This window comes from Mustela nivalis, assembly GCF_964662115.1.
Source record: "Mustela nivalis genome assembly, chromosome: 6".
Taxonomy (NCBI): domain Eukaryota; kingdom Metazoa; phylum Chordata; class Mammalia; order Carnivora; family Mustelidae; genus Mustela; species Mustela nivalis.
In genome coordinates, this window is record NC_139025.1 from 35225201 (window position 1) to 35249520 (window position 24320).

The 24320-nt window shown below is 49.1% G+C and overlaps 2 long non-coding RNA genes and 1 pseudogene across 3 annotated transcripts in view; 1 reads left to right on the plus strand and 2 right to left on the minus strand.

The window, feature by feature from the left end:
* Nucleotides 1-2174: 2174 nt before the first annotated feature.
* On the minus strand, nt 2175-11793 carry LOC309866387. The gene is made up of 3 exons (XR_014312626.1): nt 10966-11793; nt 7474-7711; nt 2175-4839 (listed from the first exon to the last, which is right to left on the minus strand). It is a non-coding gene; the product is annotated as an uncharacterized lncRNA (long non-coding RNA).
* LOC309866385 (large ribosomal subunit protein eL6 pseudogene) overlaps nt 5652-24320 on the plus strand; it is a 39730-nt pseudogene continuing 21061 nt past the window's right edge. Inside the window, exons 1-2 of the transcript XR_014316702.1 lie at nt 5652-7246; nt 23712-23738. The product of XR_014316702.1 is annotated as a large ribosomal subunit protein eL6 pseudogene (transcript). The remainder of the gene's footprint in view (nt 7247-23711; nt 23739-24320) is intronic.
* Nucleotides 13690-24258, minus strand: LOC309866391. Its single transcript, XR_014312631.1, has 2 exons — nt 24028-24258; nt 13690-14118 (listed from the first exon to the last, which is right to left on the minus strand). It is a non-coding gene; the product is annotated as an uncharacterized lncRNA (long non-coding RNA).

The following is a 24320-nucleotide window of genomic DNA, read 5'->3' on the forward strand; positions in this document are numbered from 1 at the left end:
TGGGATGTTTGGGGTTCAAAGTCACATGGGCCATGCAAATGAACCTGTCTAGGAGGTAGCTGGAGATATAGGCACGTAGTTCAGAAGAGAGGTGGGGATCAAGATGGAAATTCCAACAACCTCAGCACGATGTGATGGTGAAAGCCAAGGCAGTGGGTGGTGTTGCCCAGGGACCACAAGGGGAGAAGAGAAAGGCCTGCGGGTAGAACACTGAATGCTGCCCACACAGTTGAGTGATGGAGAAGCAAGGAGGACCAGGAATATCCATCACAAGGCAAAGAGAGCCTCAAAGACTCCAAGCAAGTGCTTAAGAGAGATAAATCAAGCTTTGATGCTAGACAATTTGAGCTTTCCCAAGCCAGGGCAGGGCACTATTTTGTGATGAGCAGATCTAGCAAATCAGGATTCATGGCCTGCTTGGCCCAGAGCTCATAAGACTCAATTACCCTGGTCATGGAGCTCGGGCAGGCAGGTCTGCTCGGCATCACTTCTGGTCCTCAGCAACGCGGCTGCTCGCTTGGCCAAAGAAGAGCCATCTTGGTTTGCGTGGGTGGTAAGAACTGATTGTGGGAGGCAAGTTCCTGAGGGTCCTCTCTGCTGACTTCACTCCATTTGTCAGCTGCTTCTTGCTTGCCCAGATCAGAGGCCCAGAAAGGAGGCAGGAAAGATCAAGGTAGGCTGCTCTCTGAGCTACAGTTTGCTAAAGACCTATCTTTTTGAAGATATCTATCTGCTTGTGAATTGCTGGACTGGACAGGTGACCTAAGGCTGATTTAGTCCTTAGATCCTCTCTAGAGGTGACAGTCACCAGGGTGTTTATAATGGAGTCTTTTGCCAGCTTCAAACTTTCCTCATGACCAAGCTTTGAACTACCAGAAGAAGAGGAACAAATATGGATTCCACATGGCCCGTGAGCAGCCCCTAAATTAAACACTTCACACACATCGCCTGGGTTCCTCCTCAGGATGACCTTGAACAGCAGGTGCTGTTAGGATCTGCGTTTCACACATGAGGAAATGGCGCTCAAAGAACTAGAAAGTGGAGAACCACACCAGACAGCATTGTTCAGTTTTCGATAATAACTTTAGAGTTGACAAAGCTCTTCCACATTGAATATTTCCTTTTGACTCAGACTCACAACCAGCTGTGAGAATCAACTTCATTTTACAAATAAGAAAACTGAGACCCTGAGAGTTTGAGTGACTTGTAGGAGATCCAAATGTGGGGCCAGCTGGCCCCCGAGTTCAGTTTTTCCCCCATGGTACTTCCCATCCATTCTTGCTTCCTATCTGCCCCCGGAGAAAGCCTGTAAGGTATAAACAAGTGATTTCCCCATAGCTGACATACACAGTTCCCTAAGCCAGAGGTCTCTTTCTTGAGAACCTTCCTGTGGGAGACCTCAAAATCTGCCAAGCCCAAAGTGAATCTGGGGAAGCAGAAGGTACAAGAGGGTGTCAATACAGAAGGAAATGACTACTCTGGATTTAACGAAGCCCATGCCACATCCCCTTCCCTTTGGCCCCTGGGCCTCTGCTTCTGTGGGACCCAGCGAGGCAGCTGCCATCTTGGCCGTTCCCTATGAGCTCTTAAACCTCAAACATCATGCACGTGGCTCCCACAGCACCTGTTCCCACCCTCACAGGCCACTCTCTGCCATTCATTCACCAACTAACCAAGGAAGGCTCTGTGAATCTTGGCCACTCTCCATATATTCTCATCTAACTTTCCTTTATTATATGCTTTGTGCTCAGATGTCCTGCTCCCCCAGCATCACAGTGAGGGATCTTATGCTTCTCTCTGTAACCCGGCATGGGTTCCCGCTTAGAAGATTTTTTTTTTTTTTTTAATCTAGCCAAAGTCAGATTAGTTTCTTTACAGCTATACCCACTCCTTACCAGAAATATCCTTTTTGCTATTAAGTAAGTTTGAATAACTTGTCAGGGGGAGATGCTGGCAATTTCTTTTATGATTCCTCTTGCAGTGAAAGTCTCCTCTGCAAGCAGGCGCCATGATACTGCTCCACAGAGAAGGATCTGGTCAGTCATAAGCTCAGAGCTGCCCTGCTCCCTTTGGCTAAGAACTGGCCAGTGGAGAATAGCAGGTTCTTTAGTATCTCAGTGAGATCTTGCATTTACCACTTGGAATAATAACATCAACAAAAATAACACAAAGTATTTGCATTGAAGGTTTTCATTTTTCAAAGTAGCTATTGGATGTTAATGCTGTAAAGGGCCTAGAGACAGAGGCAAATCCTCCCATGTACAAATGAGGAAGCAGATGAAGTTCTGTGAACCTCACAACACTCTTCATGGGTGGGCCACCCCTCATTTCACAGATGAGGGAACAGACACAGAAAGCCACTTGTCCCGAGTGACTCAGCCAATTCAAAGCAGAGCTGGACCCAGGCTTCCAGTTTCCCCCATCCCTGCTCTGGTGCTCTTTCTCCTTGGCTGCAACCTCTCTCCCTTGTCCAAGGAGCCAGTGGAAGGGGTACCGAAGAAACCGGGCCATCCGTGACATTGGATCTGACCTTGGCCCTACTCCCGGAGGCCTTCCTGCCTAGGGCTGGTTTCTGCTCCCACCCCAGCTTCCTTCCCCAACCAGTCTGCCTGGAGTCATGAAGTATGAAAACCCCGACTACCCTAATCATCTGTGACGGACCATTTCCAGCTGAGGGTTAAGTAGCTTCCTGTCACTTCCATTTGTGACAGTATGTGTCCTAATCTCCCTACAGCAGCAGGTCCCCTATATGAGGGGACATTTTAGCTCTATGTGAGGGGAATCAGCATGCAGCCCTGTATGGCCCTGTTGGCCCGGGGCAGCTCATGAGGTTCAAGGACTAATCAGGAAGTGGACCTGGCTGGGCCTCCAGCCATAGCTGGCGGACATCGAGACAGTGAGGGACCTGGTGGAAAGGTACTAAGTGCTTGCTGTTCTTGGGGCAGAAAGGGAGAGCCTAAGGAAGGAAAAAGGAGAGTGGATTTCAAGGGACCCACCCCTTCACAGGCAAGTCTTTGTTGACAGCTGCTTCTCAAGGGCCCCCACCCTGCAGCTGGGGAGCAAGGCTGACCCTGCAGCACGTGATTATGGTGGATCCCCACGCGCTGTGGAGGTCAAGACTAACCCAGATTTCCAGTTCAAGGCACTCAGGTCATGTTAGGAATTCTAGAGGCAACTCTGTTGTCTTTCTGCCTGCCTGACATCCAGTTCCCTTTCTTCCAGCAACAGCACCCTGATTCATCTCAAGGGCTTCCCAACTCTCTGTCCCGGTGGTTCAGCCTCCAATGGCCTTCCAATCTAGGCTGTCTGGGAAGCACTTACTGCGCCCTCCAAGACCCAGATAAGCAATCTCCTTCCTCTTCCAAAGAGCCTCTTCTAGAAACCCTCACAAGTTCTTTCCTGTCTCCTGTGACATCTCTCTATCCTTGTGTTCATCACGCTGAACCACAACCATGTGTGTCTGTGTCAGTCTTCCCTTCCACTCTCTCCAGACTTTTAAGAGCTAGGGGGTATCAAAAAAAAAACAAAAAACAAAAAAACAAACAAACAAAAACCTTAGCTGGGCCTGTCTTTCAATTATTTTTATATCAGCAGCTTCTAGCACAGTGCCTGGCACATGGTAGGTGCTCAATAAATGTTGGCTGGAGGAGTGAGTGACGAGACTCACACCTAAACCATAAATAATCATGTAAGTACCATATGGGCAGATCAGATCCTACAGGCTTGTCGACGTTTTATCAACCTCGAGAGCTACAAACCATGACACGCAGAGGCTTTATTGCATTTATTGTTGAGGCAAGATAAACCCCATCTGACAGATCCTCCTGCTCGTATATCAGACAGACAGGACCAGATTAAACAATCAACCCCGCACAGCCCCGCAGCGGCCCCGAGGCCATGCTACAGCTGGGACCTGTAGGCTGGGGCAGAGGGCTGTCACCACAGACCCAGAGTGTTCCTCAGGGTCTCACCCCGGATCAGGGCTGGGCTGGGCTGGTGGGCGGGAGGGAGCTCACAGAGGAGGAAGGTTGCACATCTGCCTTAAATTTTCTTGGTTTCTAGTTCGGAAAACAAAATACTTGCCCGAGGCAGCTGAGGACCACCAGGCTCTGCACAGCTGATGCTTAAAAATAAAATACTTTGCTCTAAGAAACAGTTACACCATAAAACAGATTCAGAGCAATCCCGGGCATCTCTTTCCTTGTAAAATGCATGAACGCAATCAATAAACATTCTTCCTCTACAACTTGGCAGCCCCAGGTCAACCCTGCCTCAGTGGAAGAATTTCACCTTAGGTGGAAAGGAAGCGAACTCAGCCACGGTCTCAAGATGAGCGAACTGAGGTTTCTCATTCCTCTTTTTCCCCCCACCACTCCCCTCATTTAGAAGAACTAGGGTGTTTGCTGCCGTTTCCCCGAGTTAGGATTCAGAGAAAGCTCAAGTGAGCGTGATTTCTTCGTTGAACCTCAATATTCCCCTAAATCTACTTTTTGTTGGCCCCCAGCCAAAGCCAGTTATCTTGGGATGGAAAGCAATTGTTCCAGTGTTATAAGATTTGTATCTGACAAACCCATGCACCCCGCTGATTATCATTACCTTCCCGTCCTTTAGTTGCTTTCAAAATGACAGTCTATTGATCCAGTCATCTCCCAGGATTTGAAGTTCATGGAAAAGGACGTCTCCAATGTCTCGTTCATTCCCACTGCTTCTTGTGCGGCAGGGTAGGAGTGCTGGCCTTCCACTTTCATGTCTTTCCCCTGCCCCTTCGCGTGAGGATCAATCATCGGGAACCTTCCAGCCGTCTGCCAGGCCCAGAGTGGGCCCTCCGGGTTTGTTGCTCTGTGTGGAGTTGAGAGAAACTGGCTCTTACACTCTCTCCTGAGACTATGCCCTTTAAATGAGTAAGTGACAGCCCAGTGGGTCCTCCCTGCATTGGCAGCAAGCAGAGCAGGACCTCTGGTGTTTCTGCTTCCTTCTCTGTTCGCTCAAGCCTCGCAGCCACCCAGTGAAGCCAGGAGAGCAGGGGCTACTGGGGACATTTTTCAAGGGCCAGAACTGGCCTTGGGTTTGAGGCTTTGGGGAGAGATAGAGCTGGGATTTGGCCCTGGAGGTTTTGGTTCCAGGTCCGGGACTCCCCCCATCCAGGTCCCCCTCAAGCACCATGCTGCCCACAGGCCCCACGGCCCCATCGATGGCTCAAGCAGCATCTCAGCTCTGCTTTTCAGGAGCTGGGGGACCTCGGCCTTCGATTTCGTCGTCTGCCTACTGGAGCTAAGAATGCCTCCACTGGCATTCCTCAGGGCTAAATGAGATGACCCAGACGAAGCTTCTAACACGGTGGTCGTCCCACACTTAGTACCAGTAGCTGTTACCAGTAGCTATTAGCGTTACAATCACTGATGCTATTATTTGGCTGAAACTGTTCTGCCTCTGAGCCACGACCGATCTACTCAACCGGTAGGTCTTTCCTCGGCCTCAGTCTTGATGTCCTTGTTCCTGCATCCATTCTGATTCTATATAAGAACCCATCTTTCTGCCAGAAGGATTTTTGAAATGTATCATGGGCTTCCAAGAGGCTTCTATCTTAGAAGCTTCTCCCGGGAAGACATAATGAAGAGAGAAAGATTCAGGCCAGACACCTGTGTCATGAGAGGCTCAGGCCTCTGGCCAGCCACCCTCCTTCATCTTCCTTTGTGGAGCAAACACTTCGCAGGAGACCGCCATGGTGCCAGGCCACCCAGTCCAGAAGTGGCCGTGCAGTGCACGGCCCAGCTGCTCTCCATTCCCTCCCCATCCTTCTGGGTCCACATGCTGCAGACTCTGCCACCGGGACTCATTGGAATGCTCTGGCCACTCTCACTGCCCCATCCTGGGTGGAACTTCTGGCAGGTGCAATTAACTAGCCACTATTAGTCTCCTTGCTTTGGGCAAGGAAAAACCCAACATCCTGAAATAGACTGACCTGGAAGAAGCCTGGCTCCGGTGATGTCTTCTCTCAGCGTTGTCCCACCAAATAAAGCCAACTCCCACCTCCCAAGCCCCAGGCCATGCAGAATCTGGCCACGCCCCATCTCACCCTACCATCCTATGCAACCGGTTCATGCAGGATGCTTTGTAAAAATGGGTGTTCTCTAATTGACTTAATGAGAGCCTTGGGGTGGATCTGAGGAATCTAAGTTTGTAAAAAGTTTTCCAAGACTGAAGCGTGGCCAGGTAGAGGAGCCACTGCTCTGCACAGCTCCCAGGGAGAGCCATACCCAGTGCAGCACATTCGCCGCGTGCCCTGCCTTGGTGTGTGCCACCGTCCGTGCCAACAGCCCCAGTCTCTGCTCTCAGAATTCACCCCATCCTTAAGGCCCACATCACATACCACTCCTCCAGGAATGGTATCAGGATACCTAATGTATCCTCCTAATGTAAATCAGGAGCTTTAGGTATCAGCTAAAACCCCGAAGAAGGGGAAGCCCCACTGCAGCCGGAACCCTGTCCTAGTCAGAGGAATTGGCAGATACTCCCGATTGGCTATGTATTCCAGAAGGCCATGTACAAGAGGAAGTATTCGGCAGCTAAATCCAGGGGCTGAAAAGAAAAAGAAGGAGAAGGTTCTTGCTACCGTCACTGTCACCAGTTGGTGGTGACAAGAACGGTGGTACCCAAGTGGTTAAACTTTGCAAAATGCTTAGGTATTATCTTACTGAAGACGTGCCTCGAAAGCTGTTGAGCCACGGCAAAAAAAACCTTTCAGTCAGCATGTGAGAAAACTGTGAGCTAGCATCACCCCTGGAACCATTTTGATCATCCTCACTGGGCGCCACAGAGGCAAGAGGGTAGTTTTCCTGAAGCAGCTGAGCAGTGGCTTGCTACTTGTGACTGGACCTCTGTCCCTCAATCAAGTTCCTCTGCGTAGAACACACCAAAAATTCGTCATTGCCACTTCTACCAAAATTGATATCAGCAGCGTGAAAATCCCCAAACATCTTCACTGATGTTTCAAGAAGAAGAAGTTGCATAAGCCCAGACACCAGGAGGGTGAGATCTTCGACACCGAGAAAGAGAAATACGAGATTACAAAGCAGTGCAAGGTTGATCAGAAAGCTGTGGACTCACAAATTCTGCCAAAAATCAAGGCTGTTCCTCAGCTTCGGGGCTACCTCCGCTCTGTGTTTTCTCTCACAAATGGACTTTACCCTCACAAATTGGTGTTCTAAATTTCTTACAAAGAACCTAATTAAATAACTGATCCAAGGTACCAGTACCTAATACCTAATCTCCTGATTCCTCCAGCCAGAAGTATGCTGTCTCCGCTCTGAACACCCATAACATTTTGTCCCTCCCTTTCTGCCACTTTCCAGCCATTCCTTCAAACTCACCACCTCTCTTTCGCCCAGCCCCTAGGCAGAAACTTGCAATCTGTCCTTGCCCCTTTGCTCTCCATCCCTTTCCCATGCACTTGAGGATAAGAATAGTACTCACCTAAGAGGGCTGTTTTAAGAGGTATTGAGTTATCCCAGGGGGTGTATTTTCAAGTGTGCCAAGAGATGTCAGCTGTCAGACGCTAACTCCATCATCCTGTCATCTTAACGCATGTTTTTATGGCATAAGGTTCTGGTTCTTCACGTACACAGGTTTTCTGCCTTGACTTCCTCTTGAGAGCATGGACTACATCTTGCGGATTGTCATTCTGTCCGTGGCAATTGACAAGGTCGTATACCTACAGGACGTGAGAACTGTGAGACTGGTGGATGGCTGATATCTGTTTCCCTTTCATTCCTGTCCTTTCTCCATCTACTGTCCTTCAGTGGGTAGTGAAGATGCAAAGAATGTATCCCTATTAGAATTTATAATTATATTTAATTTTGGGGATTATTTGATTATCATCTGACATTTCTACCAGGCTTGAAGATTCTGGAAGACATCTTCAAAGATTTTGAAATGTCTGGAAGACATTTATCCTAGCTCACTACTGCATCCACAGGGCCTAGCACATAGTAAATACCCCAGAAAGATTTAAAATTAGCTAATTAGCAAACCCTAATTAATCCAAAATTAATTCATTAACCTACCAATGGCCTTTTTTTTTTTTTTTTTTTTTAGTTCTCTTAATGATGCTAGTATAATAGATTGAGTTCTGAATGTTAGAGCATCGTGGTAAATGAACCACAGTAGGAGCTTGAACTAATCAGTGAGGCAACTGTGCAAATGGGCCAGTTGGGGATGTTCTTTCTTATTACGTGTGTGACTATAGACAAATGAGTAACCTTACTCTTCTCATCTGTACAATGGGAATAAGGGTAGATTTACCTCACAGGGTTACTATGCACGTGAAATACTTACTCTGGAAGTTAGTTCTTATGATGATAGTACTGTTGGCATTCGAGTAACATGACAGACTAACAAATTAAACTTTACTGAGTTAGATCATGTGCCTATATATATATATAATATGTATATATGTATATATATGTAATAATAATATGTATATATTATTATATATATAATATGTATATATATATTACGCTCAGGTCATGATCTCAGTGTCATGCGATTAAGCCCAGTGTCGGGCTCTGCACTCAGCTTGGAGGCTGCTTGAGATTCTCTCTCTCCCTCTCTCTCTGCCCTTCATCCTTGCTCCTGTACACACACACACTCTCTCTCTCTCTCAAATAAATAAATAAAAATCTTTGACAAGAAAACAAACAAACAAAAAAAAAAACCCTGACCCAATTCATAACTCACCACAACACATCTTGAGAAAGCCTTGTCTTTGCTCTATGTGACGCTACCTGGGAAGTACTCTAAACCCAAATCTCCTTCAGCCCCAGCACCAAACAAGGCATGCAGACCTTCCTCCTCTCTCTTCCCTACTCACTCCCTGCGTTGACTGATTGAACCCCTTCATCACCCCCGCCAACCTTCCTCACTTACCCCCACTGTCCACATCACAGAAGATTCTGGACTGGGGCTAGCAAAACGCCTTTACTGGAACATGGCGTGGGGCTGGAGGGGTCCACGGAAAGGGTGAATATCGTCTTCCGAGCTTTCCCCCTTTCAGTGACTGAAAATTCTGTTTTTCTTTTCTGACCGCAGGTCACTTCACTGGCGCTGTCAAGTAGGCTGGGCCAAGAGGATGGCAAGTGACTCTGGGAAGGTGAGCCAGACAGTCCACCCTTCATTCTGACCACATTGACCCAGTGCTGCCCCCAACTGGTTCCTGTCTTATCGGTACTACCTCATCCCCACCCACTGCCTCATCCCCACCCACGGGGCCACCCAGTGGCCCAGGCCACTACCTCCATCCCTGCCCAGTTCTTCAGTCTTCCCGTGGACCCTGACACCTGCCTGAAATCTTTCCAACACAATCCTCTGCTTCACTTACCCAACCTGATTTCTGTTGTTTGCAACCCAAGAACACCAGCTGACCCCTGATCATCACAAATCTTGTCACCATCTCCACCTGTGAGAACAGGGCTGCAGCCTTGGACCAATGAACCTACACTTAACTGAGGTAGTAGATTGTGAGTCACAGTCAAAGTTAACCTTCGTTAACTCTGCTCTCTACTGCCTTTGCTCATTCCCCAACAGAACCATGGGCATACCATTTGTAGAACCTATGTTCATCTTCCAGAGGCTTCTTGTAGTAATAAAAATAACAGGTAGCAAAGAGTCAAAACATTTAGCCCCTCATTTATGGGCTGTGTCCTCAGCTCAATCACTTAATCTTTCCTGAGCTTTGTTGATCTTATGTAGGAAAGTACAGATAAATCTACCAGCTCTTTCTACTTCTCAAGGTTGCTGTGAGGCCAAAATTAGAAAATCAACTAAAAAAATATATCTTGCAAATCATAACATCTGCAGCCTGGACAAAAATTCAAGCTCATCATGGGCACTCTGTTCTCCTCACTGGTTCTTTCTCCCTGACTTAACAGGTCTTCCCACTTCCCCCTCGTCCCCATGGTCGCTGCTACCCTTATAAGTAGGATTGGCCTTCCCAAGCCTCCATTCCAGGTCTGGATAAAATGTACTTCTATGGGTACATAGGTATCTGTAGTGTCATTCTCTGAAAATGTGAATTCCTAGTTAGGCTGTCCGTCCCACCTTTTTTCTTTATGAACAGATATACAGTAAGCAACAGCCTATGGGCTCCTCCTCGGTTCCACTGGGAGGGATGATGCCCCCCGCCCCCCGCCCCCCGCCCCGTGCAGGGGATCCCCTGGGTTTATGAGAACTGAGATGGCTTCAGCTTTCCGTTTTTCTTTTTTCCTATTAGAAATCAAGCTGGAGGCAACATTTTCCTCACTCTGCAGTCTTGAAAGTGAGGAATCATCACTCCAGTGCAACGTGATTAGCTAGGGATCCTGACCAAAATCTGTAACTAAAAATGATTTCCACTCAGATTTCTGTGTTGGGTTTTTTGTTTGTTTGTCTGTTTTTAAGGGGGGGGGGTGAGAACCAGTGTTAAGAAGAAGAGCCAGGAGATCCTGAAGGAGGAGGGCTGAGGTGAGAGCATGAGGGATGTGGAGAGCAGAGGGGAGCCGGGCCCTGGGAGTGTGTGGAGCAGGCCAGGCCGCAGGTCTGTGGGGATCCAGACAGACTTCCAGGGTGGCCTGGGGACTGGTGTTCGGAGCCAGCCTGGTGCCACAGCTGGTTCTCCTCCTGGTGCAAACAACTGAATGAGAGCCTGGGGAGCTGCCCTCGGCCCAGGCAGCTTGCCTTCCTGGGCGCTGGGGAGAGGTTAGGTTGTTGTCCCCATATTTATGTCCCTTCCCTGGGGGGCTCTCCTCTCCCATCACTGGACGGTGAGCAGGTGGTGTTCCTGGGAGTTCCTGACTGCCTCCCTCCCAGCCTCTCTCCTTCCTCCCTCCCTGCCTCTCTCCTCCCTCTCTTTCTCCTCTCTCTCTCTCACCCCTCCCTCCCTCTTTCTCCTCCCCCTCCCTCCCAGCCTCTCTCCCGCTCTCTTTTCCTCACCTTCTGCCACTGAGATGGCCAGGCCCCAGACAAGGGGCTCTTTGTCAGCCTGGGCCAAAGTGAACACAGGGAACAGCAGCGCGGAAATCGATCCCCACCGAACACGGAACAGGAAACAGAAGCCCCCGCGGGGGCAGTTTCGCAGGGCCCCCGCCCAAGTTTAAGGGACCAGCTCTGGACGCGGGAGGCCTGGAGGCGGCAGGTGCCCGCGGGCACCGCCGGCAGGGGGCAGCGTCCTCGTAGCCGCGCACCCCCCGCCCCGGGTCCCCCTGCCTACAGCCCCCAGCCGGCCACTGACCGGGCCTGGGCTCCCCAGCTCCCGGGACAGCGCAGGGGAGTCAGCAGCCCCGGCCTCCGGCCAGCGTGGGGGCCGCGGCTCAGCGCTCTCCCTCGCCGCTTCCTGCCGCGCGCGCACGGTCAGCGCGGTCCTTCATCAGACGCTCCTTCGGGGCCTCCGAGACCCTGCCCTTGTCCCCGCGCTGTCCCTGTCTCCTCTTTCGGCTGTTTTCCGCCCCCAGCGCAGGCTTTAGAAGCGGCCAGAATCCGAAAGGTGGGATCCAGGCTCTTCCTTGCACCCCCTGTGCGGGCGAGGGCAAGCTCCCCATCCTCGCGGAGCCCCGGGTTGTGAAACTGAAGGCTGGAAAGAGGAGTGAGGACACCTCCGTCGCCATCTCGGACTGTTGCGAACACCATTCCTGAGCAGGGCGTGAGGGAAGGAAACAGGCCAACCTTTGGGACATCAGAGTCTCTCCTCTCTCACTCCCTGGGAGGGCTGCGGGTTTGAGATGGACCCTCTCCTTCTCCGTCTCTGGTCAGTTCATGCACAGGCTGCTCTGGGCAGGTAAGATTGTCTCCCTCAAAAAGCTGAACTGAAAGATCCAGAAACAAGATCAGTTAGATCCACTGACAACTCTTCAGCCTTCTAACCTATCCAGACGGCGACCTCCTTTCGTCAACTTCCCAGCTCTGCCCTGGCCCACACCACGAGGATATCTCACCTGGATGCCGATGAGCCTGCTAGCTGGAGCTCAGGGCCAGGCCCTGCTCCTGATCCTTAGCCCCACTGCTACATGAGGGTCACACAGCTCCCTCCTCTACTCCCTGCCCTCCCCTGCAGGCCAGTCTCCACCAGGTGCTCCCCTGCCCACTCCATGCAAGCCACACTTGTAGGCTGGCCTTTCTTTTAAGACCAAAGCAATGCCCCCTCTCAGGGTCTTCAACCATCTTTCCCCTCTGCTGGAAGCACTCTCAACCCAGCTACCTGCACAGATGACTCTCTTCTCTCCTCAAGTCTGTTCCATTGTCACTGGATTAGAGCCAGGCCTCCAGACAGCAGTTAGGAAAATGGCGCTCCACACCCGCCTCCCAAAGGCACATTCCAGACTCTCGCTTGGCTTTATTTTTCTTCACAGCGTATTGCTACATGAAATATTGTATCATTTGTTTACTATGTTTTTCCTACTAGAAATAAGAGGCCTTGCTTTGATATCTGCTGTACCCCAGTGCCTAAAATACTGCCTGACACACAGGAGATATTCAGTAAGTTTTATCATGACTGAATGATTAGATGGATAATATTGGATTTTTTTTAAAGATTTTTTATTTATTTATACAGACAGAGATCACAAGTAGGTAAGAGAGGCAGGCAGGGAGAGAGGAGGAAGCAGGCTCTCCACAGAGCAGAAAGCCCGATGTGGGGCTCGATCCCAGGACCCTGGGATCATGACCCGAGCCGAGGGCAGCGGCTTAACCCACTGAGCCACCCAGGTGCCCCGATAATATTGGATTTTTGAACTAAAAAGCCACAGTATGGTCATGAAGAAGCAAGGAATCGTCACGCCAGTGCCCAACAGTTAGCAGACAGAGCCAGGAACATGGAACAGATACACAGAGAAAGGCAGAGATGAGAGATCAGTTCATGCAGAATGACTTCCAAGGTTCCCTCCCCGGTGGTCCAGCTCTTTCCTGCTCTGGGATATAACACCACATATGCACACACATACCACACACACATATATACACCACACACCTCATATACGCACACACACACTTCACTGAACTGACCTGGAGCGAGTTTCTGGGTCTGGCTGCACAATGACCCCACCTCAGGGCAGTGTAAGGGGGCACCCTGCCACCCTTCTGCAGCCCTAGCTAGGGCAGCTCTCCAGCTTGAGACTTGCACCCCCACACCTGTCTTCACTTGCCTGTAGCCTCCCCACCCCAAGCCTCTGCCTCTCACAGCCCCAAACCCCTGGGTCCTGCTACCTTGCTGGCCCACCTTGCCCAACATCTCCAGTCATCCTGTCCTGTCCTGTGCTGCTTCCCCTGCAAAAATCACTCCCCATCCCAAGTGCCCTGTGTCACAAGAGCGCCTGATTTCCAGCGCTTCTAGTTAGAAAGTTAGAAGTCAGCGTTAATAATTTCCTCCCCACTACACCTAACAGTTTGTTAATTCTTGTTCATTCTTTCTAAACACTTCCTAGAGGCACCTTGTTTTCCCATGTCCAGGATTCGAGCTCACAGCAGTTCATCCAGAAGTCCTGTAACCCCAGAAGCATCGGGTCCCCACTTGGGCTCTACCAACCTCCGTACTTTGCTTTCATAACATTGACCATGGTTTGTGCCCACCTATTTGGGATGTTATTTGATTGCTGTCTCTCTCCCCCACTAAACTATACATTCCACAGGGCAGCTCTGAATAAATGCCACTGGATAGACAAATGGAGCAATTTTTTTCTCTTTATTTCTTTTGTCCTTGTCCCCAGCTACACGGAGGGAGGTGTGTCTGTGACTGCTTGTCTCCCGCCCCACACCCCGACTCCAGCCTCAGGGCTTGACATAAAACTGGAGCATACTAGGTGCTCAGTAAATAAGGGTGTATCGATTGCCCGGTTCCTGGCAGTCATCCAGCGGTAAGGTCTGTCTGGGAAAAGGCAAGTCCGCACTCAAGTGACCAGTCAGGCCACCAGGCCCCGCTGTCCCCAGGAACCCGATAACCAAACATGTCAGCGCTTCCACCGCAGCCCAGCAGCCGGCCAAGTTTCTTTCCTTTGCCTCCTGATATGGCGGTAATTAGAAACAGCAGTCATCACCACGTTGCGTTCCCCGGAGCACCCTGCTGGATGTGAGGAACACATGTAGCTGCGAGACCACCTGCCGGGAAGAGAATAGAAGAATCATTTGCTGAACATGGCAGGGGTGATGGCTAAGGGGATGAGCCACTGCATAGCAAATCGCTGCCCCGTCTTCCCCAAAGCCCTAAATAATTTCTCCACTTGGAAAAAAAAAAAAAAAAAGGAGAAAAAAATACACAATTAATTTTTCATGTAGATCATCCCACTTGGAAGCTTGGGGGAGAGCTGCGCATACTAAGGGCTGAACTTGAGAAACCACAGTCGGCCCAGCGTAGACAAAGCCAAGGAGAGGAAAGGAAAGAGGAACGCCCTGTGGCTTTCACTTGTGGCCCCTCGTGGCTGGGGAATGGCAGAACAGAGGACGTCTGCTCATGGTCTCATCTTTAAAGTCCCGCTCTGGGCCCAGACACACTTACTTTCACTGCCATGTTTGCCACAATGGCACTGGGGGAAGAGGGGTCGGATTTGGCCTCCTTTTCCACTTGAGGAAACTGAGGCACGGGGAAGTCAGTCACCTGGGCTACGGTCACCCAGCCAATGGGAGGCCAAACAAGTCCCAAGTTCCTGGCGCCTTCCCGCAACACGCACACACCCAGGACACCGAGTCCAGGTAGGTCTTGAGAGAGATTCTGGGGACCCCCTGTCAGAGATGGTGCAGCGGGCTCGCCTTCACTCCAGTCAGTTGCCCCCTCTAGATCTTCGTGCACACTCATGAACTCTTTACCCTCTCTGCCTTAGGCCCACAGTGAGGAGGGGTGGAGAGAGAAAGGCACACTGATTCTCCCGCGGCTCAAGCTGGCCATCTGCTTATGTATCCCTTTGGACACAACATCCAGGACCGCTAGGCAGGGCGTGACGCAGAGAAGAAGGGCTGAGGCGCCCACCCCCGCTGACAGTCCCTCTACTACTCCATCAGCTGTGTGGCCTTGGGTGAATGGCTTAACTTCTCTGATTTCATTGCGGAGGACTTACCAGAACAAAGTACTGCCAACTGGGTAGCTTGAAAGAGAAATGTATTCTCTCACAGTTCTGGAGGCTAGAAATCAGAAATCAAGGTGTTGGTGGGCATGGTTCTTTCTAGACTCTCTAAGGAAGGATCTGTTCCTCTCTCTCTCAATTTCTGGTGGCTGTCCAAAGTCCTTGCTGTTCCTTGACTCGTAGGTGGGCCATCGCTCTACTCTCTCCCTCCATCTTCATATGGTGTTCTCTCTCACCTCGCGAGGACGGCAGCCATATCGGATGGAGGGCTCCCCTACTGTGGTATGACCTCAATATATCTCAACTTATTTGCAACAACCCTTTTTCCAAGCAAGGTCACACACTGAGGTATGAAGGGGTTAGTACTTTAAATATTTTGGGGTAGGACACAATTCAACTCGTAACTATCTCTGTGCCTCTGTTTCCCCTGAAGGAAGAGAGTACTGCCACACACTTCCTAGTAGCGAGGGATGTGTTCTGGCCCATGTTGGAAGTCAAGGTCATAAACTTACACTGGGTACTTATGGGAGCCTCTGCAGCAGAAGAAGGAGCTGGGAAAGGAGAGGAGATAGTTTTGGACATGGGTCAGGCTACGACATGGCCAGCAGGGCAGGCTTGGAAAAACCTCCGGACTGGTCAGCAAGCTGTGTTGTCAGCAAGGACTGGATAAGTTAGCACACAGGAAGGACTCAGAGCGGTGCCTGATACATTTTAAGTGTGTCACGAATGCTTTCTGTGATTAACAGTGTTGTCAGTGTAATTGTCTGTGGAACGGATGGGAACATCCCTTTTCTTCTGAGACACCAGCCGAGGGGCCTGTGTTGTCATGTAGAAACTAGCTCTTCCCTCCCCGCAACCAAGGGTTTACATATTCGGAAGCTAGGACTCTTAGTTCCGTATAACAGACAGCTACTCAAGATGGCGTTGACAGAAAGGGGAGAGTCAGCAAATGGGAGGAGGGCGGCTCCCAGAATGCAGGCAAGCGTCCCGAGAAGGCTGGAAAGCCAAGGTCTGCGGGTGGCTGCAGGGAATCCAGGGCGACGCGCGCTCCAGCTTTTGGATCGGCACCCCTGCCTCACTTGCCGGTTTGGGACAACTTACCCCCACCTCAGGCCTCAGTTTCCTCCTCTGGAACAGGGATGGGAATGGGGGGGGGGTGTTAGGGCAGAATGAGTGAAGGTGTCTAAAGTGTCCCCGTGGCACAGAGCAGCGCCCAGTGAGGGGTGGTCCACTTGAAATGGTTGTTCTCTCTGCTCGGCTTTTCCCGCTGTTCTGTCTACAAGGTGGAAAACACAGCTTGCTGAGCTGTCTGGAGGTTTTTCCAAGCCCGGTGGCCATGTCGCAGCTGACCCATGTCCAACACTATCTCCTCCCCTTTCCCAGCTCCTTCTTCTGCTGGGGAGGCTCCCGCAAGTACCCAGTGTAAGTTTAGGACGTAGACTTTCAACTGGGCAAGAACGCACCCCTCCCCACTCTCCCTGGGTTCCCGGCACCTAGATTAAGGCCCGTATTTGTCACTCTTATTGAAGAGGCCCTCCCAGATCTAGCTCCCCACCCCCATCCCCTGCATTTCAGACCTTTCGCTGGGCCTCCCCAGACATGCTGGTTCTTTCGGTTTCTAGCTACAGAGGACTGTGGCCGTCTCAGCTCCTTTGCACATGTCATTTCTGCCGCCTACGAGGTCTTTCTCCGAGATTTCCATATGACCCTGTCTTTCTCACTATTCAGATCAGGGCTCAAATGCCCCTCCGCTCCCCAGAGAGACCCTCCGGATCTCCTATCCTGATCTTACCCTTCTCCTATTACCACCTCAGTCACCCACGAGCACCAGTTGTCATTCCTTCCCGGCAATTATCAGTCTGGTTTTATCTTGTCTGTTTATGGACTTCCTTGTTTATTCTCAGTATACTTCCCACAGAACTCAAGCCTCATGACCGTAAAGACTTTGTTTGTCTTATTCTCCCTGATGTCGCCCCGGCCCAGGGCGAAGCCTGCTTAACATCGATGCCTACAAATACCGGTAGAATGAGCCAATCTATGAAGAAATCCACTGGGTGGGTGGAAGAGTCAGAAGTTGCTCTGCTTGGGGTAACGCCCTCAGCGACGTTTTCTAATTTTGCATAGCCTGCCCCAGCCCACCAACAAGACACATTACGGTCTCAGACACCCACAGTATGCAAGGCTTCTGTATCAGGCCTTTTTTCCACTTCCTGGTTTTACTTGTTTTACCTAATGGCCTGTAGTAGAGTTTTTCAGTTGCGATTTTAAGCATCACTAATAACATTTATGAGGATCAAAACCAAGCTAGCCTTTTTCCTCCCTTAGTCCTGTGCAGTCAAAGAAATTTTCCAATTCTACAGTTTATTATCTAATTTTATTATCACCCAAGGATGCAAGATGATTTATTTGTTTATGTAGGTTCAGATTATTCAAATATTCCTTTATTTGCTCTGTAATAGCCATTCTTTTTCTATTGCCTTAATTGTATCTTATTAGACATCTCGCTTTTGCTATATGCCGCGTGGCCTTGGGATATACTGATGTGTTTAAACACCCTTGCACATCCTTTAATATATTGTAAGTCATTTAAACTCATTGTAACTTGTCTATGGGCTACAAAACCATCCTGGATTACTCTCTGGGGAAGAATGCTCTCCTCCAGCTTATCTCTCCGTGCTGGGCCCATCCTGACACCCTTCGAGAGAAAGAGAAGAGACACTAGAAATCCCCCCAACTGTCAAGGAGGTTCCCAGCAACACAGTGGCCTGAAGGTCCGGGCGCCCTCAGAAAGGGTCTCACAGACCCCGATTACAAACGGTAGTTGGTCTCTGGTCCTCACAGCGTGCAGAACAGAAAAGCAGTTTAAGGAATTATGTGCCCCAGGCTCACTGTGGCTTGCTTCCCTTGTCATTTTAGGGAGTTTGGTTTCTGTGGGTTTGATTGATTGACGGATGGATTGATTCTGTGCCCCCTAAGTCGCTGATAATCCATCTGCAAAATTAGGGAATTGCGCTGAGGCCGGGGCACTATGAGAAGGCAACGGACTCCCACAAGGGTTGGAGAGGTCTCAGTACTCTTGGGTCCCTCTGTGGGTCTGCAGAAGCTTTCCAGCCCTAGGAATGCCTCTCCAGCCCTTGAACTTCTCCGTGGCCAGAAGGGATGGCTAGCGGGACGGAGTCCAGAGAGCCTGGGATCTCGGAGACTCCCTCAGGAGGGAGGTACTCCCTGAGTTCTTTGCAGAAGTCAGTGGGGGCCCTGAGCAGCTACCCTATTTCAGCGGGGAAGACCCAAAGCAGCTTAGTCTGACCTGAAATTAATTCCCCTCTTGAATGGATTACCCGGCAGACTTCTCTTTCCCAATTTTCCTTCTATTTTTAACGTTTGTCTTTAGATCCCTTTCCCTTCATTGTTCTCTCCATTCCTCCTGGGTCTGGAGCCGAGAAATTGTTTCTCCTCCTGCAGAACCCACATGGTTTATGGGACTGGTACTGACGATTCCCTGTGGCTCCTGAGCTCCCCAGTCATTTTCTTCCTAATAGGAAGCAGCAGGTTAAGAGCACTTGCATTGTCTTCTTCCAAGTTATAAAATGTTCTTTTATGCGATTTAAGAGCCGCGAGGACGCCGCATGGGCCTCCCAGTAGATAAAGGTATTTAAAGCCCTGCGAGTGTCCTGCTATTAGATTGGTGTTTATGGTGACCTATGACCCCAAGCCTTCACCAGCTGGCTTGGCGAAATTTTCAGAACACTTAAAAACCCAGCTCCTGCTATATACCAATGAGGTGTTGATTAGAATAACTCACTCTAATGTCGTTGATAAAGGCCGTGAAAACTATACAGGCCTGTGGGGCTGACCCTGTGCCCCTCCAGAAAGCTGGAAGAGGAAGACAGACCAGTTTGCTGGGTTACCCGCGCTGCAGGAGGAAAGAGGAAATGCTCTATTCTCTCTGTCCTTGGGTCATTGGGAGGTTGTTCCCACACCCACCCACAAACACCCTAGAACACATAGTAGAATACTTTCCGCTGCCTCTTAACACTAAAGAAAAATACGAATTTGGATGGTGCTGTTTTATTCAAAGACCTTCCTCCCTCAGTGAATACAAAAGCCTATTCCTTAATAGAGGAGGGGAGCCATATATACAAATAGAAAAACCGAGGCTTGGCCTGAAGAGAAGAAAAGATCGCCCAAGGTCACATTTGGCAGTCAGGGTCAGGGATACAGTAAGAAAAGGTCACTGGAGGTCCCCAGAACACACTGTAGGTGGCGCTAGCGAGAGTCACGATGCTCAGCAGTGCCGGGCTGGGAGGGAGGGGTGTTCAGGGGATACACACGCACACACACAGCCCTGACAGATGGCCTGGGAACCTGCTTTGCATTTTCTCAAGGCTCTTAGGGCTGGGGAAACTTTCCCTGGTTCCGGTCTTCACTGTCCTTTCCAAGAATTAGTCAGAATCCTGTGTGTCACGTAAACGGCAAAGTTGCCACTCAACCCTGGCTTACAATGTTGAAATCATAATGACACCGAGAGGTTACCATAGGGGGCCCAGACTAGGACACTTGACGTTCACAGATAGGAAGAGCATGGCGACTTATGTAAATTACATCATAAAATGCGAAGGAATTTCATTATTTTCTGTTGTTTTGGCAGCAATACAAAAGGATTTTTAACAAAATGTTTAACAAGGATTTTTTTTCATGCTGGGTCCTAAGAGATTTATTTTCTGGAGTAGCTATGCATTCATAAATAGTTAAAAGACAACATATGCAAATACAACCCAATATTCATCATTAAAATTGAGTAAAGTGTTGATTTTTAAAATTGCCTTTTTGGTGTCTGTAAGCAACATGGAGCGGCGTAAACATGCTCCATTTTTGTAAAAAAAATAAATAAATAAACCGTGTCATCGCAGTAGTGCAGTGAGTGGTGGAAGGTGCAGATGGTCAGGGAGTAGTGTAAATGCCGGCTTTGGAGTCAGTCCCCTGGGGTAAAACCCCAATTCTGCCACTTACCAGTTACGAGACTCTGGGTGGTAACGGGACATCTCTGAACCTCAGTTTCATCTTGTGTGAAGTAATAATCATCCCCACCCAGTAGAGTGGAGGCGTAAATGAATTCATTTATGTGACCCTCTTAGTTCCACGCCTGCTACATAATAAGCCCTTGAGAAACAACAATGATTATTATGAAGAGGAATGTGACACATTTCAAATATGCCCGTGCAGATCGTGGCATGGTGGAGGGCGGGGGAGGGAGAATATGGAGGCAAAGAGCGTCACTTGTGGTGACGGACTACAGCAGTCAGCAGTCCACAATTGGCGAACAATGAGAAAGAAAGAGGGATATTGACTTAGACCAAAGGACCATTTCAGCCAAGTTAGAGAGATGGGCTGTCAAATTCTCTGAAGGACTGACCCTAAGACCCGAGGAGGTGACTCTAATTGTGCAAAAGTGAGAGAGAGAAAGAAAACGTGAGTAGGTGCTCAGAACACTCTAGCCCCTCAGCTGTCCCACAGTACCTGCGTGGGATCCCCACTAAAGCAAAATATTTGGGGTGGATTTCTCCACTGAGGGCTCCCAGACCCTCTGGCTTCTGGAGCTCATCCCAGAGCCTGCTCTCTGCACCAGATCCTGCTGCCTTTTCTGCTTGGGGCTGGATGTCTACAAGTCCTCATGTCAGAGGGTTTTCTGCCATGGAAAGCATCTATTGCCCTCTAGTCTATAAGCAAGGCAGGCGATGCCCTAGAGAGAACTGAAAGTGCCTGAAGAAGGTTCAGGCGTCTGGTTTGAGCAGCTCATGGGATGATAAGTTTCCATGAAGCGGGACCATATGTCTCAAAAGTGCCTTGATTGTCAGTTCTTACTTCAAAAAGGACATAATAGACCTTGGCCAGAATCAACCTTCTGCCTCCCCTTCCACAATAAGAACAACTTTGGCAGTAGGACCAGAATATCAGCTTCATCAGCGGAAGTCAAGGGCATCTTGACCGAGGCAGAGTTCCCCGTTCTTCCACCTAAGAAAGCACATGACTCTCCTGGGGCATGTGAATGAGCTGAGGGATCCCTGGGCATGAGCCAGTCCTGGTCCTTAAGGGCACCTTCAGTGTTAGGCTCAGCAGATGAACATCCCTCTTGGCAGGATCAGTAGCCCAGGAACCAAGTCTGTTATGTGGAAGACTTGACCTTCGTTTGCCTTTTCTCTCCTAGACGATGAGGATGATAATAGCACATACCTCCTAGGATTATTTCAAGGATGAGATAGTAATATATCTAAAGTGCTTGGGGGGTGCCTAGGGGACTTTGCCTTCAGCTCAAGTCATGATCCAAGGTCCTGGGATCAAGCCCCACATTGGGCTTCCTGCTCAGCGGGGAGCCTGCTTCTCCTTCTCCTTCATCATCTGCCTCTCCCCCAACTTGTGCTCTCTCTTATGCTCTTTCTCTCTCTCTCTCAAATAAATAAAGTCTTTTAAAAAAATTAAGTGCTTGGAACAGGATGTAGCATATTCAATAAGCGTCAACAAATAAATGTTACTTGGTAAATAACTCTCAGTAAATGTCACTGATGATCATGATGAAGAAGAGGAAGGAGGAGGGTATGTTACACAATGTCAATTAAATCCAAATTCCCCAAGAGAATTGTCCTTCGGAATTTAGTAGGGGAAAAATTGTTTTCTATAAGAGAGACTGATGAGAATACGAATTTTTTTGTGTGTTAAGGACTGTGTTAAGGACTCTCAAATTAAATTTTAATCCTCAGCTACCATTCTGTTGTGGTTAGAATATTTGTTTTGTTTTGGGTTTGGTTTTCTTTTCTTTTCTTTTTTTTTTTTTGGTCCTGATTTCTATTTTATTAGTCTTGTCTTTTATATCCTTTAGTGTAAACTGCCTGAAATTCCTGTTGGAAGAGGTGAGATATAAACGATAAAATAAAAATAAAGAGAAGACACTCCATAAAAGGTTGCTGAATTTATTGAATTGTCGAATCCTTCCACATAAACCAGGCTGCTTCTGAAAAATGAGTAAGCACAAGAGACAACAATAAGAGAAAAATATCCTTCTTATTTTCTTGTTTATGTATCCAAATTCTACCTAGGAGAGCAATCCCCTTTCTCTCATTTCCTGTAGCCATAATGCCAATCCCCTTCTTCTTCTGAGAAGACCCGAGAATCTGTACGAGGGCAGATGCTTCAGGAGGCTGAGAGTCCAAGTTATACACCATCTGTTCACCCTCTGCCTCGAGGCCTGGGCCATTTCTTATTGGAGTGGCACCTTCAACAGCTAATTTCAGCCCTATCGTTTATCACTCTTCCATCACTGACCTGACCCTGCCTTCTGGAGAAGGGAGAAAGAGCAAAAGACGGAGAGGGAGAGGAAGAGAGAGAAGGAAGGAAAGGAAAGGGTAGGGGAGGAAGAAGGAAGAGAGAGAGAGGGAGAAGAAAGAAGAGTGCACCTGCTTCCTCCAGGAGCTGAGAGATCTCATTTGAAGCCATTCTCGAAGTTGCTGTGGCAGTGAGCAATTCTGATCCCAGGCTTCAGGAGCCACTGGTGCTGGGGAAAGGGATGAGTTACAGAGTTGTGGACGGATGGGTTCAGAGAGTGCCTCCCCATTTGAAAAAAATGCCTGGCTCGCTCAGCCCACTCTCAGAACTCCTGAAAAGCCTTTCAGCTGGGTAGTCAGCCTCTCCACACTCACTTTAAACATTACCTGGCCCTTCTCCCCAGGCCCAGCTTGCTCTGGGGCTCAGAAGAGTCCTTTCATTACGCTTTAATGGGCCCAACGGTGATATGCTCAAGGAGTGAACAATTTGCCTCTGAGGGTTTTGAGTTCAGCTGATTTGAAGAGGAGCCCAATTTCTCCTCTGATGAATCCCCAGGGGACTGCCTTTTCTAATGCGTCCCAAATCTATAGGCTTTGAGTCTGGTTCCCACTGGGACTGGCTTCCCCCTGTTTGGGAAGTGATAATAGGGTATTTCAGGTTCAAAGTCTAACTGCACTCTGAGGAAGGTTCTCCTCCAAAGCTTTTTCTTCTGGCACTTGCTCACCCTGCTTCACCCACCTCTGTCCCCTAAAACCGTGTGCTTTTCTCATCTTGACGAAGGTTTGTCACCTCCTTTAGGTAATATTTACAGGGTTTAAACACTGAGGCAACTAGTTTGTGCTAAATGACATGAACTGGAGACATGCAAGGAGAACAATGAAGCTCAAACAGAAGGTAGACAATGTCTCAAACCCGGGGTGTGCGCCACCATGGAAAATAACAGGTGGGTGGAGCCACCGCACATTCCCAGCCCTATTCTCCCGACTGGCTCTCCTTCAAAGTTGGGAAGCAAAAGTCTCTTTTTCCCAGGCTTCCTTGAAGGTAGGAATGGCCATGTGAGATCATTCCAACCAACAATGTCTGCTGAGGTCTTCCAGAAGGTTATTGTTTTTTCCCCAGTAAAAAAGTAAGGGAGTCTTGGGGCACCTGGGTGGCTCAGTGGGTTAAGCCTCTGCCTTCGGCTCAGGTCATGATCCCAGGGTCCTGGGATCGAGCCCCGCATCGGACTCTCTGCTCGGCGGGGAGCCTGCTTCCTCCTCGCTCTCTGCCTGCCTCTCTGACTACTTGTGATCTCTCTCTGTCAAATAAATAAATAAGATCTTTAAAAAAAAAAAAAAAAAAAAAGTAAGGGAGTCTTTACCTTACCCACAGGGGATATGTTCCAAGACCTCCAGTGGGTTCCTGAAACTGGATAATACCAAAACATATATATACTGCAGATTTTTTTTTCTCATACCTACATACCTATCACAAAGTTTGCTTTACAAATTAGACACAATAAGAGATTAACAACAATAACTAATATTAAAATAGAACAATTATAACACTTTACTGGAATAACAATTATGTGAATGCGGCCTCTCTCTCTCTCTCTCTCTCTCTCTCTCAAAATATCTTATTATGCTGTACTCACCCTTCTGTTGTGTCTTGTGTTGATGAGAGATGATAGACTCCATCAGAAGGAGAAACAGCTGCTTCCAGGCTGAGGTCGACCTCGGGTAACTGAAATGTAGAAAGCAAAATTGCAGGGAAGGAGTGGGGGAAGTATTGTATCACATTTTCGCTCCTCCCGCCTCTTCGTTTCTTGAATGAGGACACGATGGCCTGAGTAGCCTTGTGACAACCATGAGGGACTTGCCAAGAGGATCCCGGGGCCCTAGCCATTGCATCATCAGACCTCTGACTCAACACCAACGGGGACCTATC